The sequence below is a fragment of the Phascolarctos cinereus genome, unplaced genomic scaffold (assembly GCF_003287225.1).
Source record: "Phascolarctos cinereus isolate Bilbo 61053 unplaced genomic scaffold, phaCin_HiC Scaffold_5;HRSCAF=322, whole genome shotgun sequence".
Taxonomy (NCBI): domain Eukaryota; kingdom Metazoa; phylum Chordata; class Mammalia; order Diprotodontia; family Phascolarctidae; genus Phascolarctos; species Phascolarctos cinereus.
The window spans coordinates 65443185-65460957 of record NW_027555958.1 but is presented as its reverse complement, the minus strand read 5'-3'; the positions used below and the strand labels follow the sequence as shown (position 1 = coordinate 65460957).

At 37.4% G+C, this 17773-nt stretch overlaps 1 pseudogene; it reads left to right on the top strand.

Annotated features, from left to right (window-relative positions):
• Nucleotides 1-17114: 17114 nt before the first annotated feature.
• On the top strand, nt 17115-17424 carry LOC110216734 (peptidyl-prolyl cis-trans isomerase FKBP1A-like; annotated as a pseudogene).
• Nucleotides 17425-17773: the final 349 nt, after the last annotated feature.

Sequence of the window (17773 nt, the reverse complement as noted above, 5' to 3'; positions counted from 1 at the left end):
AGGATTTACCATCTATTGGGGTTGGTTGAGACATGCACATACATAATTGTAATATAAGTTAAAAGTGATTGAGTGAAGAGGAGAAATTAAACTGATGGCCTAAGGGATTCAAAGAGAGAGGGATCCATTTTAGCTGGGAGGGATCAGGGGTGAAATAGGGGAGTATCTGAGCTGGTCCTTGAATGATGGGTAAAAAGTCAATGTGTGAGGATGGGTAGGGGAAAGATTTCATTCTAACAAGACTGATGGCATTTTCAAAGACAGAGATGAGAGAGAACAAGAAAATATGGACAAACAGTTATTATTCCAATATATATGCCACAGAGAAGAGTGTCAGGAGATAAGGAAGGCTAGGATCCAAATATGGAGAGCTTGGAATTCCAGGTAGAGGAGTTTTATTTTATTTGGAAGGCAATGGAAAATCACTGAAAGATACTGAGCAGGGAAGTGATTTGATTAGATTGTAGATTAAGATTATTTTAGCAGGAAGGATAGATTTTTAGAGATCAGAAATTAGAGGCTAAGAGATCAAATATTAGGGTATGATTATAGTCCAAGTCAGAGGTGAACAGAGCCTGGACTGAGGGTAGGGGACCATGTGGTAGTGGGAATGGAAGGGAGTGGATGGATGGCTAAATGAAACAGTATTTATCTGGAAATAATTGATTCAGAAACCGTGCTCTGACCTCCCTTTGCCTCCGCCCACTTCATGAGGGACAAGTGTTAATTTCACCCCCCCAAGTTTTCTGGTTTCTCCCATTTCTCATTGCTTAAAGCCTCCACTGATTGTGTTCTCCCCAATTTTAGTGTTCCAAGCTCTTAGCACCAGCTACTCAGTAGGTTGGGATTTACAAAGGCATTTTTAATTCAAAGGTATAGCTAGAATGAACATAAAATCTTTTCTCTCCAACACCTCAGGGGCATAATCCTCCTCACCCCCACTCATTCTCTGAGTTGGAGAAGGAGTTTAGGTTCACAGTTTGATTCAACGCCTATGTAGCATTAATACTACCAAGGTGTAAGTGCCGTTCTGCCTCTCCCTCCAGCCCCCATCATGGAACCCTTGTTTCTCAGGACTTCTCTGCTGGGCTGACTACAACATCTAGGTTGGAATCCTAGACTTTAGGGTTCCTATGATTCTAGTTCCCAGGTTGGAGACTCAACTTTTTTTTTTTGGCAGTTGGGGTTAAGTGACTTGCCCAGGGTCACACAGGTAGTAAGTGTCAAGTGTTTGGTCTGAGCTCGGATTTGAACTCAGGTCCTCCTGACTTCAGAGTTGGTGCTGTATCCACTGCACCATCTAGCTAACCCCGAGACTCAACTTTTTAAATCTAGAAGTAAAAGTAGTAATGACACAAGACCAAAACCCCAAGCCTACTTCTCTGGCGCATGATCTAAGGCAGGGGTGGAGAACTTGCAGCCTTAAGGCAAGTGCAACCCTTTGACTGACTCCAAACTTCATAGAACAAATTCACTTAATAAAAGGATTTGTTCTGTAAAACTTGGGCTCAGTCAAAAGGCTGCACCCAAGGACCCAGAAGGCCACATGTGGTCTTGAGGTTGCAGGTTCCCCACCCCTAACCTAAGGGGAGAGGAATGTGGCCCTCAGTCCGTTCCTCGCTTATTGTATCATGTCATTCAGTGAGTGAACAAGTGCTTCATCCCAGGCTGCCCAAAGAAGAAAGAGATCAAGAGTGTCCTAGGTAGGTAGCTTTACACACACACACACACACACACACACACACACACACACACAACACACACACACACTCCTATATGGAGTATGCAGCCAATGGAAAAAGTCTTCTCCCAACTGCATGGTAAGCCAGCACAGAATGCCCATGCTTACACCAGAGTATAATACATAAATATAGTAAGGAACAATGAGGAGAGAGTGTATGTAACATTAGTGATAGAATTGGAAAGGACCCTTGAGGCCATCTAGTTCAATTCTCATGCTTTGTAGATGAGAAAATTCAGTCCCCAATGTGGTAAATGACTTGCACAAGGTCACCCAGGTAAGGGAGTAGAGACAGATTCAAATTCAAGTCTTCTGGAAACAAATTCAAAACTGTTCCATTTATACAACACCTAATCTCCCTATATAACAGAGGAAGCTAGAATGAAAAAGAGTTACAAGATCATTCCATGTACGTATTGATTAAAGGATCTGGGGATGTTTAGTTTAGAGAAATAAAGATTTAGGTGGGCTAGCATTATAACTGTCTTTATTTATCTCAAGTGTTATCACTTGGGCAAAGGGATTATACTTAGCCTGCTTATTCTTGGTAGGGGTAGGGAAAAGACCAGAACCAAATCTTTGCCTTCCCATTACCTGGGTCTTGCACTTAATAGATACTTAATAAATTCTTGTTGAATTGAATTTACTGTTTATCTGAATAGATATGAGAGGTTAGAAAAGCAAAGAGGGCAGGAATGTAACATGGTGCAATGGAATCTGGAGTTAGAAGACCTTGGATCAATTCTCAACTCTGCCAATTACTAAGTGTTCTTGGGCAAATCATTTCATTTCTCTAGGCTTCAGTTTCTTTATCTCTAAAATAGAGTTTAGACTAGATAGCCCTTGAAGTCCTTTTCAACTGCAAATCTACAATCCTATGAACTTTCCCTCCTCTAGAGTTGTCCTTAGAGCTAGTCCTGGGCCTATAAATGGTTCTGCCTCTTCTTTCCCCATGAAGTTAACATGTGTTCATTTAGCTCTTATCAATCAATCAATCAATAAACATGTGTGTGCAAAGTGGGAAGAAGGCATTCCTGCGTATTTAAAGATGTAGAAGATAGACTTTCCCAAAGAGTAGTGTACACATTTGGAGAGCAAACTATAAATGGAATGAGTACTCAGAGTCACTTCTAAGTCTTGAGGGGTCCTGGAAAAGAAAATGTCAACAGGATAAAGATTTACAAGGGATTAATGTGAGTTTCAGTGTGTTTTACTCTAAATAAGAAAAGTAAAACTCTATTAGTTTGTTATACTAAAAAGAAAAAATAAATGACTCCTGGGGGTGAGTAATGTACAGAGGCTACTTTACCTCCCGGTCATTTGACAATTTAATGTGGGCTGTGGAGACTGAAAATGTTTTACGCTGTTTTTAACATCTCTGTGACTGCAGGAAAGGGGGAAAGATGATCAAGCACGGCCTTTTATGTCTGATAATAAACATAAATAAAAGGCAATTTATATTCATCTCTCAAGATAAGAACAGCAGCAAATGTGGATATTTATTATCACTTTTTAAATTATGAAAATTAGCATGCAAGTTAGTTTAATCCTCAGGCACTTTGGAAAATATGAACTTGGCCATTAAAGGGCAGGGACAATGACTGAAAGTGTTGCTGTTAATCTGTGCTCACAGTATACTCCATAAAATAACCTTATTTACTCAATCTGAAGTATAACTAAGCATTATAAAACCACAATCAATTATATTGCATTCAAAAAGAAAATATTTGATGACGAGATCCAAAGTTGTTTACCAAAACAATTAATTAATTGATTGTGTTAGTCATGGACATTTATATATATATGCATATGTGTATATATGGGATGCAGATGCAGATCTGGATGCAGAAGGAGAAGTAGTCAAGAGACTTTTCAGTCACCTCTAAAATCATATCATGTAACTATTCACTACATTGACTACTCAAAGGCTCTCTTGGAGCATATGACCTTTTAAAATAAATGATCTTTCTCCCTCTCTCTCTCTCTATACACATATACACACGTGTCAACATATGTATGTGCACATATACACACATATGTATACACATGTGTGTATTGTGTGTGTGTGTGTGTGTGTATATATATATATATATATATATATATATATATATATATATATATATAAAGAGAGAGATATCGCTTATTTTGAAAGGTCATATGCTCCAAGAGATCCTTTGAGTAGTGAATGCAGTGAATAGTTACATGATATATTTTTAAGGGTAACAGAACAGTCCCTCTGACTACTTATCCTTCTGCATCCCAGGCTAAATAGTTCACTCTCTACCTCACCTCATTCTTGAAATTATTTTCATCTTTTTCTTCAAGGAAAGAGGGGTGGTTTTTTTATCCTAAATTATTCAGATAATCACTTCAACTGTCCATTTCCTTTTCCTTTACTGTGAGACTATGATATACCTAACATTAAAAATCATATAAATAAATTTGTATGAGCTCTTTTTACTTTGAAAGAAATCAAGGATGATCATTTAACTACTTTGAGAACCTTATTTAAAAAAATAGTGGTGATAAAAATTTATCATCATTTTTCATATTAAGAAACTCACTATTTTCTAGTAGAGATACATAAAAGTTTGAGCCTTTTTTTCCCTTTTCCATACTTTAAGTATATAGTCATGTTTCATATTAAGGCCTCCAAGTTCTTCTGGTAGCAGTAACTAGAATTTTGAAATTAAAAATTGATGTTCTGAGTAGCATTTCTCCCATGGTAGGGCATCTCAGAGATAGTTTCCCACTATTTGCAGCTGTTTTGTAAGGGTTACTTCTTTCAATGTATTCATTAGTTTTAGATGATTTAGTCAACAAGTAGGTTTTTAGTAAAATATGGACCCAGTGATAAACTAGCTGTTCGTTGTCTGGGGACTATCCTAACCAGATAGGTAGGGGTTCATTACCAGGTCAACCAATTGATGATAAAGTTTTCAGGAATAACAACCCTTGAAGATCCTCTGCAAAGCTAATAGCTCTGTTTGTGTGTGTGTGTGTGTGTGTGTGTGTGTGTGTGTGTGTGTGCATGTATGTATGCATGACATTACTTATATATGACATCTCTCTCTCTCTCTCTCTCTCTCTCTCTCTCTCTTTCTCTCTCTCTCACACACACACACACACACACACACACACACACACACACACGACTACACTTATCTGGCCTGTTCTTAAATTCTTTCCAGTTTGATGACTTCTACTGTGTTGAAATAGTCTGTGAGGACATCAGGTCACTTCCACATCACAATAAATCATTGGAATGGACTACCCTGGAAGACACATTTGAATCCATTTTGATCTCTTTGGCGTTGCTACTCCCTTCAATGGTATATCACAATCCCCATCCACATCTAGTCATCCCATACAGCTTTTTTCTATAACTTCCCAAAAATCTCCCAAAGGGGGATCCACCCAGCATGCTAGAGGGCTTTTATACTTCTTGACATTACCTGTGTCAAACACATAAGTTCTCCTTTTATGTTCACTCAATCCTGTTTCATGATTAATTAGTTTCCCCCCCTTTCTCCCCTTTCCCCTCACCACCTTGTCAAACATCTCTCTGATGATTGTTGCATTTGGATGTGGTGAAAATAATTTAATTTATTTGTGATTTATGATATGAGAAAATAAAATCTTGATGGATTTCTTCTTAGAATAACACATTGAATAACTTTAAATAATGTTAAAAACTTTAATAACACATTAAGGTTTAGAATTACTTTTCCTCAAAGCAACACCTTTGAGGTGGGCAATATAAATATTAGTATGGTTGAACAAATGTGGAAACGGAGACTCAGAAAGGTTGTGACTATTCTAAACTCATGCAGCTACTTGGAAGCCAAGTCAGAGCTTGAATCTAGGCCATCTACTTCCAAATATAAAATCTCTTCCCCGCACACCCAGGCCATGACATTCTGTTGTCTCCCTTCCTAACTCTTGATATAAAAAAAAAATGTATACCAAATGTGCTTTGGAATCCAGGAAATTTTGGAATTCTATTTCTAGGGATGACCACTGAGAATACAGAATTTTTTTCTATGAAAAAAAAAAGCAATAGTTTAGGCACCAGCCAAACACCTGCTACAACCATGTCCCCTGCATGCTTAGAGGAACAGCATTTTATCCTGATGGTGAGATTCATTGAATTATTTAATTATTTATCTGAAAGGGGACAAAGGCACTAATGCATAACACCTGTAAAGAGTGAAAATTAACATAAAAATTTGCAGGCCATGAAGTAATTTATTTTCCTCACTTTGCTTATCTATGCGCTATTAACCATCAGTTTAGAAACTCTCCCCAAGTCCAACCTAATTTGATAATATGGAGACTTACTGCTGTTTTACTGATTATAATCACACAGAAAATAATCTTGAATTCTGACTGTGTCAAATGTGTGCTTTTACAAAGGACTCCATGTGCCATCTGTAACTCATGCTGCACTAAGGAACTGAGCAAAAGAATTAAAGTCTATGAAACCTAGGTTGTTGTTTTTTTCTTCAGCTTTAGGCATTCACCTAACATTTGGAGTTTCAGATGTTAGATAGAATTTCTCCACTTTCACTAACCGCCTGAAAGAGACAGAGCTCTGTCCTTTTGAATATATACATATTGCTTTCTTTTCTATAGATTTGCTTTACTCAAATGTCAGAAATTGGAAAGATAGTATTGCCTTTTAAAATCACTAACTGGAAAAGACTTCCGAATAAGCTTGCTATCCTACTTACTATGGCTTCAGCCAGAAAATCAAGGTAATTAAAATGGGAATGTGTAGGAAACCAGCTAAAATCTCTTAGTTAAACTGAGAAACCTTTAGGTCAAAAAATATCACATTCAATAAAATGTGAAAGTTTTAAAAACTTGTAATTTTATTTGAAAAAATCATGGGAGATGGGACCTATTTAGAGGACACTCTCATTAGAAGGTAGAAGCTGAGGCAAATCCATTGGGCCACCAAGGATACTTTGTCTATAAAAATAAAAGTTTTCTGTACTTATGTCAGCAATGTGTGACTAACTGTTCTAATGAACTTAACTTTCAGATATAAACTAGCAAGTTTTAATTATGTAGCCTTTCATGTTTCACATTTTTTCTCGTGATTTAAAGATAAATGAATTCTGAAACTCATTCAAAACTCCAAGTGTCCAGGAGATTTATCTATTTTTACTATTTAATTGCATTTCATCAGACAGTTAATAAACACCTGCTGTGTATAGAATACTGTTCAAGACGTGAGGAGAGATGCAGAATTTAGATAGATCAAAGTACCTGTCCCATGGAATACATGATTTAGTATGAGGATGACACAAACAGGTATTACTAATATTATTATATATACATATATAATATTTTTCTATTACAGTCTAATGTATAATATAATATAACAATTTAGTACCATACTACATGCTGCAATATATAGAAATATGATATAATGTAATAAAAAGATGTGATTTGAATAGGGACAAAAATGTGAAATATGAAGTCAGAAAGGAAAGGCTGCTACAGATAAAATTGATCTTGATCAGAAGAACCTTTTGGAAAACACATTATTTGAGTTAGACTTTAAAGGATGGGTAGTAGTTCCATAATCTCACTGGAGAAAAGAAGACATCTAAGACAAGACAAGCAATGTGAGCAAAGGCACAGTGGGAAGGGGAAAGAAGGGGAATGAAATAACAATTATATAGCACCTAGTATATGCCAGGCATTGTACTAACTGCTGGGGATACAAAAAGAGGCAAAAAACAGTCCCTACCCTCAAGGAGCTTACAATGTAATGGACATGACTATTTTCAGTACTTTGAAATTTGTTTCAGGGAAAAGGGATCAAAGAATTTGAGGGGGATTATGAGACTCATAAAATAGTTTTGGTTATATTTGATAGAAATTTGGATACAGGTGTTTTCATGGTTACGACGGAACTAATTGAATTGCATCAAACCATCAGTCACTGCTTTGAAGCAGAAAAGACAGAGAACCAAAGCTGTAGATAGAGTCCCACTGAGGGGATGCGGCCAGTAAGTGAAGACAAGAGAAGCTACCAACAGAAGTGTTTCATCTGGAATAAGTGGGGTAGAATAAACTGAGGCAAAACTGCAGATACTGAATTGGGAGGTGAGAAAAGAATATAAAGCCTGTACTGTTTCCTTTCTGAGTAGGCTAGGGATGGGGCTAACTTCAATGCTGGGAAATGACTGGAGAAGAGTTATGATGCTACTTCTTGATAAGAAGCCCTCTGGTTGGAAGAAGAGTCCTCTGCCATGGGAAGATCTAGTGGGGTGTATCTGCCTTGTGGTTTAGATGCCATCTACAGCCTTTTGAATGCTGAGTAAAGAAAGATGGTTCTTGTAGCTGCTCTGAGAGTTTAGGAGATTGGAGTATAACTCTTAAGCAGGAAGGGAAATGGAGCAAAGTTTAAGGGATCTGCCTGTCGCCAAGTTAATGTTGCTGTTTTACTAAAAGCCATTAACATGGCTTGAAAGTAGCAGAGAACAGTCTTTATTGAAGAAGGGAGTGAAGATGCCCGGCAGATGACTCTTAGTGCATAATTTTGCCTAGAGACCAAAGATGTTAAGACCCGCAGTCCAGAGCCATGATGTTCTCAGGTATATAATTTTCTCTAAAGTATGTGTCTCACTGCTAGGTATCAATATGCTCGTCCTTTTTCTTCTCCTGTCTCCCTCACCCCCATTCCCCAGGAACTATTTGCACTACATTGGTGGACAAGTATGACTCAGGTATATGGTGGGCTTTCAGGTTTTTATTATCTTGCTTTTGCTTCCCATTGAGTAAATGATATGATTATCCTTACTTTTGCTTTCTTAGTTAGTAATGCTTCAAGTTAAAGTCCTTGTCCCTAATTGGTATAAATGATAATCTCCCTGTTGGGAACACAGGAACTATAGCTATAGACATGCATCATTTCTCCCATATCAGGGTTATCTCTAGAATCCTGAGAATGAGTTGTAGCACTTCAGTCCACACCACTGGGTCAAAAAACAAACAAACATAAAACAGGTCTGCCTTCCTGAGAATAGGTTTGGTCTGGGAAATCAGGCTAGAAGCAAGCAATCTAGAGTTAGGGGATAACACAAGGTAACTGGGCTAAGCCCAGCACAACTGAGAGACCAGGGACAACATACATGACTGTGAGATTTACAAGGCTTGGCATCAGTACTGAATCTAGCTGCTTGCCTGAGCAAAGATGGAAAGAAGTGGACTAGAAGACAATACAATTGAATGGATTCAGAGCTACGCTAGGCTACACCCAGAGCATAGATGTTAACATTTTAATGTCAATGTGAGAGGAAGTTACCCGTGGAGTACCCAACGGCTCTGTGACTGCCCCTGTGCTGTTTCATCATTTTATTACTGACTTAGATAAGGATGTGATCATCAAATATGCAGATGACACAAAGATATGTACTGGATAACAGGTATGAAAGATCTTGACAGGCTGTAGCACTGGGCTAAATCAAATATGATGAAATGCAATAGGGATAAAGGGAAAGGCTTATGTTTGGAAAGGAAAAAAAATAAACCTTACAAGCACATAATGGGGAAACATGTTTAGACAGCTGGGGCAACTAAGTGGCACAGTGGATAGAGAGTGGACCCTGAAGTCAGGAGGACCTGAGTTCAAATCTGACCTCAGAAACTTAAGTTGTGTGACCCTGGGCAAGTCACTTAACCCTGTTTGCCTCAGTTCCTCATCTGTAAAATGAGCTGGAGAAGGAAATGGCAAAATGTTCCAGTATCTTTGTCAAGAAAATACCAAATGGGATCATGGGGAATCAGATACAACTGAAACTTCCCAACAACAACAAATGTTTAGACAGCAGTTCTGAAAAATAGGTGGCTATTTTAATAGATTTCAACTTCACTGTGTCAGCATTTTGAACTGTGGGCCAAAAGAACTAATGAAATTCTGACTCATATCAAGGAAGGCATGACTTCTAGGAACAAACTGACTTCATGCCATCATCAGACTCCATTTATAATAACACATTTATAGGCACAAACGGCTATAAAACTGTGCATACACTTTGACCTAGCAATACTACTAATAGGTCTGTATTTCAAAGATATCCAAAAAAAGATAAAAAGGAAAAGATTCTATGTGTATATAAATATTTAAAGCAGCTTTTTTGTGGTGGCAAATAATGGGAGATTGAGGAGATATCTCTAAATTGGGGAATACCACAAGTTGTGGTATATGATTGCAATGGAATCCAACTGTGTTATAAGAAATTATGAGCAGGATAGTTTCAGAAAAAAAAAAGTTCGAAGACTGGTATGAAGTGAACCAAAGTGAAATGAACAGAATGAAGAGAACATTTTACACAATAACAGCAATATTGTACAATGATCAACTGAATGACACAGTCACTCTCAGTGATACAATGATGCATGACAAATTCAAAGGACTTATGATAAAAAATACTGTCCATCTCCGGGGGGGGGGGGAGAACCCAAAACTAAAGGAATCTAAACATAAATTGAAACACACTTTTAAAAAATTTTCTTTAATTTTGTTTTGTCTGTTTTCTTTTGCAACATGGCTAATAGAGAAATGTTACGCATGACTTCACATGTATACTCTAGATCAAATTACTTGCCCTGTCAAGGAAGAGGGAGGGGAAAGAGAAAGGGAGAAAATTCAGAAGTCAACATTGAAAAAAATGCTAAAAATTATTCCTGTATGTAATTAGAAAAAATAGAAAAGATAGAAAAAAATAAAAATAGAAAAACATTCAATTCTGGGCACCACAATTTTTTTTTAAGGCAGTGGGGTTAAGTGACTTGCCCAGGGTCACACAGCTAATAAGTGTTATGCGTCTGAGGCGGGATCTGAACTCAGGTGCTCCTGAATCCAGGGCCGGTACTCTATCCACTTCGCCACCTAGCTGCCCCTGGGTGCCACAATTTTAGAAGGATATTGATAAACTGAGGAATATTTAGAGGAAACTAAGCAGAATGGTGAAGACTTTTCTATCATCTTATATGAAGATTGGCTCTCAATATATGAAGCAGGCTTCTCAAATAGAAGAGGCATTCGACTTGTTTGTTTTCAAAGAGAAGTAGGAGCAATAAGTGGAAATTTCCAAGAGGCCTGTTTAGTATCGAACTTCATGAAACTTCACAAAAACCAGCAGTGTACAAAAGTGAAACAGGTTTCATGTACAAGTTCTACTCCTTGTAGGTCAAGCAGGAAGTGGGGTTGACTATTTGTTTGGTACGTCATATTTGGAATTCTTTTCAAGAATGGACTGGTGTAGTTGGCCAGTGGAGTCTCTTCCAACACTCAAATATTATGATTTTCTGATATCAAAGAATACTGCTATGAAAAAGATGGGTTTTTGTTTCTTGGAGAAGCTTGGGGTTATTAAAAGAGCTGTGACTTTTCCCAATGGAAAGAGCTCTCCTTATTCAATTTTGGGCCCAGTTTCTTGTAAATTTGCTGTATTACACATAGATCTATTGGTCACTTAGTTCTGTATGTAATAGTCTGCACCAGAGGGGGGAACCTGCAGCCTTGAGGCCACATGTGGCCTCTAGGTCCTCAGGTATGGCCCTTTGACTGAATCCAAACTTCACAGAACAAGATTTGTTTGGATTCAGTCAAAGGGCTGCATTTGAGGACCTAGAGGGCCACATGTGTCCTCAAGGCCACGGGTTCCTCACCCCTGAGTCTCTGGACAATAGACATTCTTCATCTTATGTGGTTTTTCTTTGTGCATAGGTTAGATTCTTTATTGAGGAATTCTAGATCTCATTTATAGGTGTCTAGTTTTATGGCGATTCTTGCAATCAGCAAAATGTCATTCCCAAATAAGTGCATCTGGAGGACCCCACCATCTAAAATGAATAACTTCCTCTACAAGTTGTCTTTGGCATCTGACTTCTTCCATGTCAATGAAAAATACTCTGGTATATATCTTGCATACATATTGTACTATATCTCTTCAAATCTTGAGAATCAGTATCATTATACAAAATTGTATCTGTACTTATATCTCTCAAGATATATTCTAAGATTTTACATATGCCCATGCAAGGGAAACAGCTTAAAGGAGGAAAGACTTTAATACAGACTTTTGCTCTACAGAATTAAATACTTTCTTCCTATTAACACACAAATACTGTTGGATCTGTTATTCTCAGCAATTTTGTGTTCATTGTGTCATCATGAAGATGTGCACTCTAATTTGAATTATTACTTACAAAATCTCTGCCTGTTCTTGTCTAATATCTTTGTCAGTGGATTAACAATGAAAAAGAGGGCCAAGTGAAAGTCATGTGAAATTTATTGCATGTGTAGCTCATTTCCATAAAAAAATTATATAAAGCTGGAGAAGTAGGCTTATAGTCTGTAATTAGTACTATTCTCATAGTCCTACTTTTTTGGAGATAAAAAGATAATTTTCATGACTTTGACATTCTTTCCTCTTTCACATATTTTGGAAATCATTTCTCAAGGACCTTCAAATGTTGTCTTGTCACTAGTATGGAAGTAATCTATACCGTTAAAAAAAAATTCAATGCCATCCTCACACTCATCAGTAGCTTTTCTAGTACTCTAATTTTAAAGTCTAAATAAATTGTCTTCACTGCACTTGAAGGTTATTAAAATCTTTCTTTTGTTTGTTGTCCTTTCAACTTCATCCTTAAAGGTTTTTAGAATTATTTTCCTCAGCTGGGTTTTTGTAAAAATCTTTAATATTGTTTTTGTTAGTTCACTACTTCTAACCATTTTAAGAAGCAATAGTGATCATAATATTCCATAATCCTTCTCCATAAGATTTTGCAAATGAGTTTATATACCAAACCTGTGCTGCCTGTGGATGTTGCATCCATCTGTCTGGTAAGATCAAGTGTTTATTGGCCGAATCATGTTGACGCTCTTCTTCTAGGATCTGTTGGTCCCCTTTCTATAGCAATCAATTTCTATCAGTTACATTTCTGTATGAAAGTGCTATAATCTATGTCAATATTTTCCCCCTCATTCACTTTCCAGTTTTCAGCATCAATAATGGTAAAAATCAGTAAAAGCTATGCTATTTCTGAGTTCACATTCTTCAGGGACCAAAGCCGTATAGAAGAAAGTGTGCTCCCAAGATGTGTGTGTGTGTGTGTGTGTGTGTGTGTGTGTGTGTGTGCACGTGTGCATTCACACGTGTGAGAAAGAGACAGAGAGATACAGAGACAGAGAGCATGTGTGTGATTATCCTTCTATTCTCGCTATGTCTATTTGTAAAATTGAAATGGAAAGCTAGTTACTGGTGGCTAAGACTTGAGGAGAACATGCCAAGAAGGGAATTCAAGTTGATGGCATTAGAGAAGATACTCCGATTTCCATCAAGGGTACCCATATAACCTTGAGGAGGAGATGTAGCTACATTAATTCTAGAATAATAAGCCCAGAATGAATATTCATTATGTTAGCTAACATCTGGTTCTGTAGTCATGGAATTAATGGGTCAGTGATATACTTAAGAAGCAGTGAGTTCAATATGTAGAGTCAAATAACCTAGGTTTAAATATGTAGAATCAAATAATCTAAGTTCAAATATCAGTTTTTCTACTTACTACACACAAGCCAGGTCTCTAGGGGCCTCAGTCTCCCCATGTGTGAAACAGAGTGGAACTAGGTATTTCTTAAGGTCCTCTATAGCTTTGAAATCCAGTAAAGAACAATGAAATGCAACTTTGAAAGCCTACTCTGACTTTTGGCAATTTGTCTGTAAGAGATGAATTGGGCATTGACTACAGTTAGGATAGGGTAGTGTCCTTCTCAAAATGGTATCATATAACAAAACAAACAAACAAAAAAACACTTGATAATAGGTACAAGATCTGTCATAGGTTTAGATAGGATCAGGACACTGGAAAAAATGTTTTAAATACTACTGACATTTTCAGTTTGTGATATTTCCATGTATGTATTATAACATAATTTGCCTATTAATCTGAATTCATTTTCACCTAAGTGGACTATGTGAAGATAACCCATAGACAGCTTGTCATATATGCAACAAACCGGAGGGCTTCTGTAGAGCTCATGAAAGGGTTTCTGTGAATCCTAGTGCAATTGTCATTTAAATAGATTATAAATGCAAATTTTGAGCTACTTTGCATGTTTACATTCTTAAGATGTTTTCAACCTCTGAGTCATGAGCCATGAGCAAAAGTGATGTCTTTGGAAATATTACAATTTACATTTTGAGGACAGTTGTAGATTAAAATTGAAAAATGGGTATTCTTAACTATTAACAGAATACTAAAATACTCAATTGGATCTGGTATCTGGCATCTCATTGATGTGGGTTATTTATCCTCTATGACTCCTGTCCATGTTCAAGAGAATTCACTAGAATAAATTTGATTCAGGAAATTCACACAACATGGTTAGACCTTCTTCATTTTTTTCTTGACAATTTATAGGTTTAATCCATTGATTAAACCTTATTCATTTTCCTTTTGACTCAGGTGTTTCTTAGATCTTTTCTTTTGCATCACTTCTTCATAATACATTCGGTTAAAAATGTAGAATAAGAATAGTTAAATGGAAAATGTTAAATATTTGCATATTGTTGACAATCTACATACTAGATAGGTTTGGCTAATTGATACCTGTGTACATACCAGCTGCTTTGTGAGACACCCAGGTAGATGGGGTAAGTCAGAGAAAGTATCTCAGAAAATGGGGGTACTTTAAGAATATGATTAGAGTGGAGAAAAGTTAAGGGATTTAAAGCCAGGAAAGAAATAAAATTGATCATCTAATATAATTCTCAACCCCATTTCTGTGTGAAATAAGCAGTCACCCTCTGATCATAGCTAGGATTTTGTTACACACATAGAATCAGATCTAACATTGAAATGTGAAAAGAAATTACCTTTACCTCCAAAGAGAATGTACCTTTACCTGAAGAAGGTGCTAGCGGGTAACACTTCATGAAGTAGTTGACCTTTAAAGCCAGAATGTTCCACTTTTCAGGAGAGTTAGGAAGCTGGTAATGAAGGACATGTGACTTTTGGTACTCATGTCATGCATGACCTTTGAAAGACCAGTGAAAGAGGAATCTACCAGAGATATAGAGACAAAAGTAAAATAGAAGTGGGTTTTCATGCTCTTCAGATTGTGAGTGCTTGTTTTCTTGTATAAAATATGCTATGGCTTTCTTTCTAGTTTCTCCAAAGCAGCACTGTTGAGAACAGCTGTCGTTTCTGATTAGGTGTGGGGTGTGGGGTATTCTTTTCTCTCCACACTGGATGTGAAAGACACAACCTTCTCCTTTTTTGTGCTTCCCTTCTATGCTTCTTCTCTTTGGCTTAGGGTAAAACCCAAGTGGCATCTGGGAGCAAGTAGGTCCCAGCAGGGTCCTCCAACACCATGTTTTGGAGCTTTGAGCCATCAGCATGTCATCTGAGCATTGGAATTTGGGGAAAGGTACATTCTGGTTTCATCTCCTTGTATGCTTCCTGTATGAATGGATTTAAAAGAGAACAAATGTTCTAGTTTTTAAGAGACGGAAGAGAATAGGTTTGAAAATCATATAAGCTTTTCTATTACTACTTAAAAACTGCTAGAATATATTATTAGAGGAGGGATAGTCAGTTGATATCTCAAGGAGGAAGGTATTTTTTTTTTGCATAGTTGTGATGCATCCTCAGATGCTAACATAACATATTTTAAAATGAAAGCCTTTTTTTTCCTAACTGGAAAAAAATGTAACATTTTCAATAAGACATTAAGATACCCTAGACCTTAAAAAAACAGCATGAATAATGCAGAATTTATTCCAAAAGCAGTGCCTTCATTCATGTTGAGTAATTTAAAGGTTGATTGATGAGACTTGACATAGACCATGAGTCATTTGTCAAGGATTGTTGTGCACCATATGCTCTTATCAGATGAAGTATGGAAGGGAGATAATTAAGAGATTGCAGTAAGAAAAAGCAATATTCCATTCATTGTGGGAATAAACTTTTAGAGACTCAGATTCATTTGAAAGCATTATACTTGGGGAGCCAATAGTTTCTATGTATTTAAGGCAAGGGGGTCTCTTCACATTCCTCCACTCCTCTTCCTTTATGCCCCTTAATTAGGGACTGGAATAAATAGAAACATTATCTAGAAACCAACTGCAAGCATTGCTTTTGCTTCTAAAGCTTGCAAAAAGAGTACCTACAGAAAAAGAATATTATTACACTTACAAATTAATAATTAAAACAATTGCCTAAAGTCAAGTCCAGATATGTTGAGGGAGATGGGTGGTCATATTTCCAAATGGAGGAGAGTTGGAAAAAAAAAGACAGTTTAGAATAATAACTTTTCCTCTTCCGACTTCCTCTTCATTGGTTAGGATCACCATATTATTTGTAGAGTGTAATGAGCAATTATTATTTCACAGAAGCCTACTGGAGAGAAATGACAATTGCTCATTTCTTTGTGACAACATTGCAGCAAGACCACCTGATTCTGTTTCTTCTCCGGTTTCATAACAGTGGGATTTTGTAGGCAGAGCAAAAATAATAACCTGTTTCTTGATTGTTTTTAAAAAATGAAATGGATTTACAGATGGTTTATATGACAGATTCATTGTCATTATTTCACAGCTTTGATACAAGGAAATCTAGCATAGGTTTGAAAGTGTGTGTCAGATTCCTCACATGTACATTGCACAGCACAGTCAGTCAGACATTAAGCATTTATTAAGATTCTACTATGTGATAGGCACTGTGCTAAGCACTGGGGATACAAAGAGACAAAAGACAGCCTCTGTCCTTGAGGAACACACAATCTAATGGTATGTTGACATACTGCAGATGATGTGATTGTCTACCTAAGTCTGACATTATCCGTACAATTTAGGGCCAATGAAAGGGTAGAGAAAATAAGGTGCTATACAGGAGTTCCATCTCAGAGAAATTTCAGGTACTTGTTTTGGCTTTTTCTGAACAATCAGAAGATTCTTTGTGCTATAAACAGGGAGGTAACAGCTTCAAGATAAATTTGTGCTGATTTATATTCTTATCCCCCCTTACATTTGTCCTTGCCCAAACATCTGCAAATATCTTTAAGAAAATAATTTCTTTTTTACGGTAGTGCTCACCCGCTGGTGAGCAAGTGTGAGGTTGGGGTGGAGTGTGGAGAGGCGCTATATGTCTCAGGGATAGAGGGGAACGTGGAGTCAGTGATGGAAAACCGGCTGGGCTACTGAGCAAGCCAGTCTGTCCCTTGCTAGTGAGGAGCAGCGCATGATAGCGTCCGCCATTACACCAGCTGGGTTCTCTACTTGACTCACCTCGTGCATGAGCCTCTCGGAGTAATGACCCTATGACCTGCCCAAAGCTGTCCAGGATGGGAGTGCAGGTGGAAACCATCTTCCCAAGAGACGGGAGCACCTTCCCCAAATGTGTCCAGACTTGATTAGTAAAATTACAGAGATGAAAAGTTTGATTCCTCCCTTGACAGAAATAAGCGCTTGAAGTTTGTGATGGACAAGCAGGAGTGATCGGAGGCTGGGAAGAAAGTGTTGCCCAGGTAAGTATGGGCCAAAGAGCAAAAATGACTGTCTCTCCAGACTATGTCTATGGTTCCAAGGGTCACTCAGGAATCATTCCACCAAATGCTACTCATCTTTGATATGGAACTCATAAAATTGGAATGACAGGAATGGTTTCTTTCTTACCTCCCTGTTTCTTGAATTGGACACATGGAGAAGTCCAGAGTCTTGGCTTCAAGAAGAATGCAGATGAGTTTCTATGGAGCTCTACCCCTGATAGTCCACTACATTAATTGCTTAAATACATACCTTGATTGACTGTGTTATCATTTGGCTTTGCTTCCAGCTCTTCCTTGTACATGTGTTGTCTCTAAACTAAATACTGTAAACCTTAACTTGTAAGTCATTCATCTTTTTGTTTTTGTTTTGTGGGGACTCGACTGAAATGGAAATCTTTTGGGTATTGACTTAAAATTATGTTTGTAAACAAGCATTAACAGCACACAGATGGATT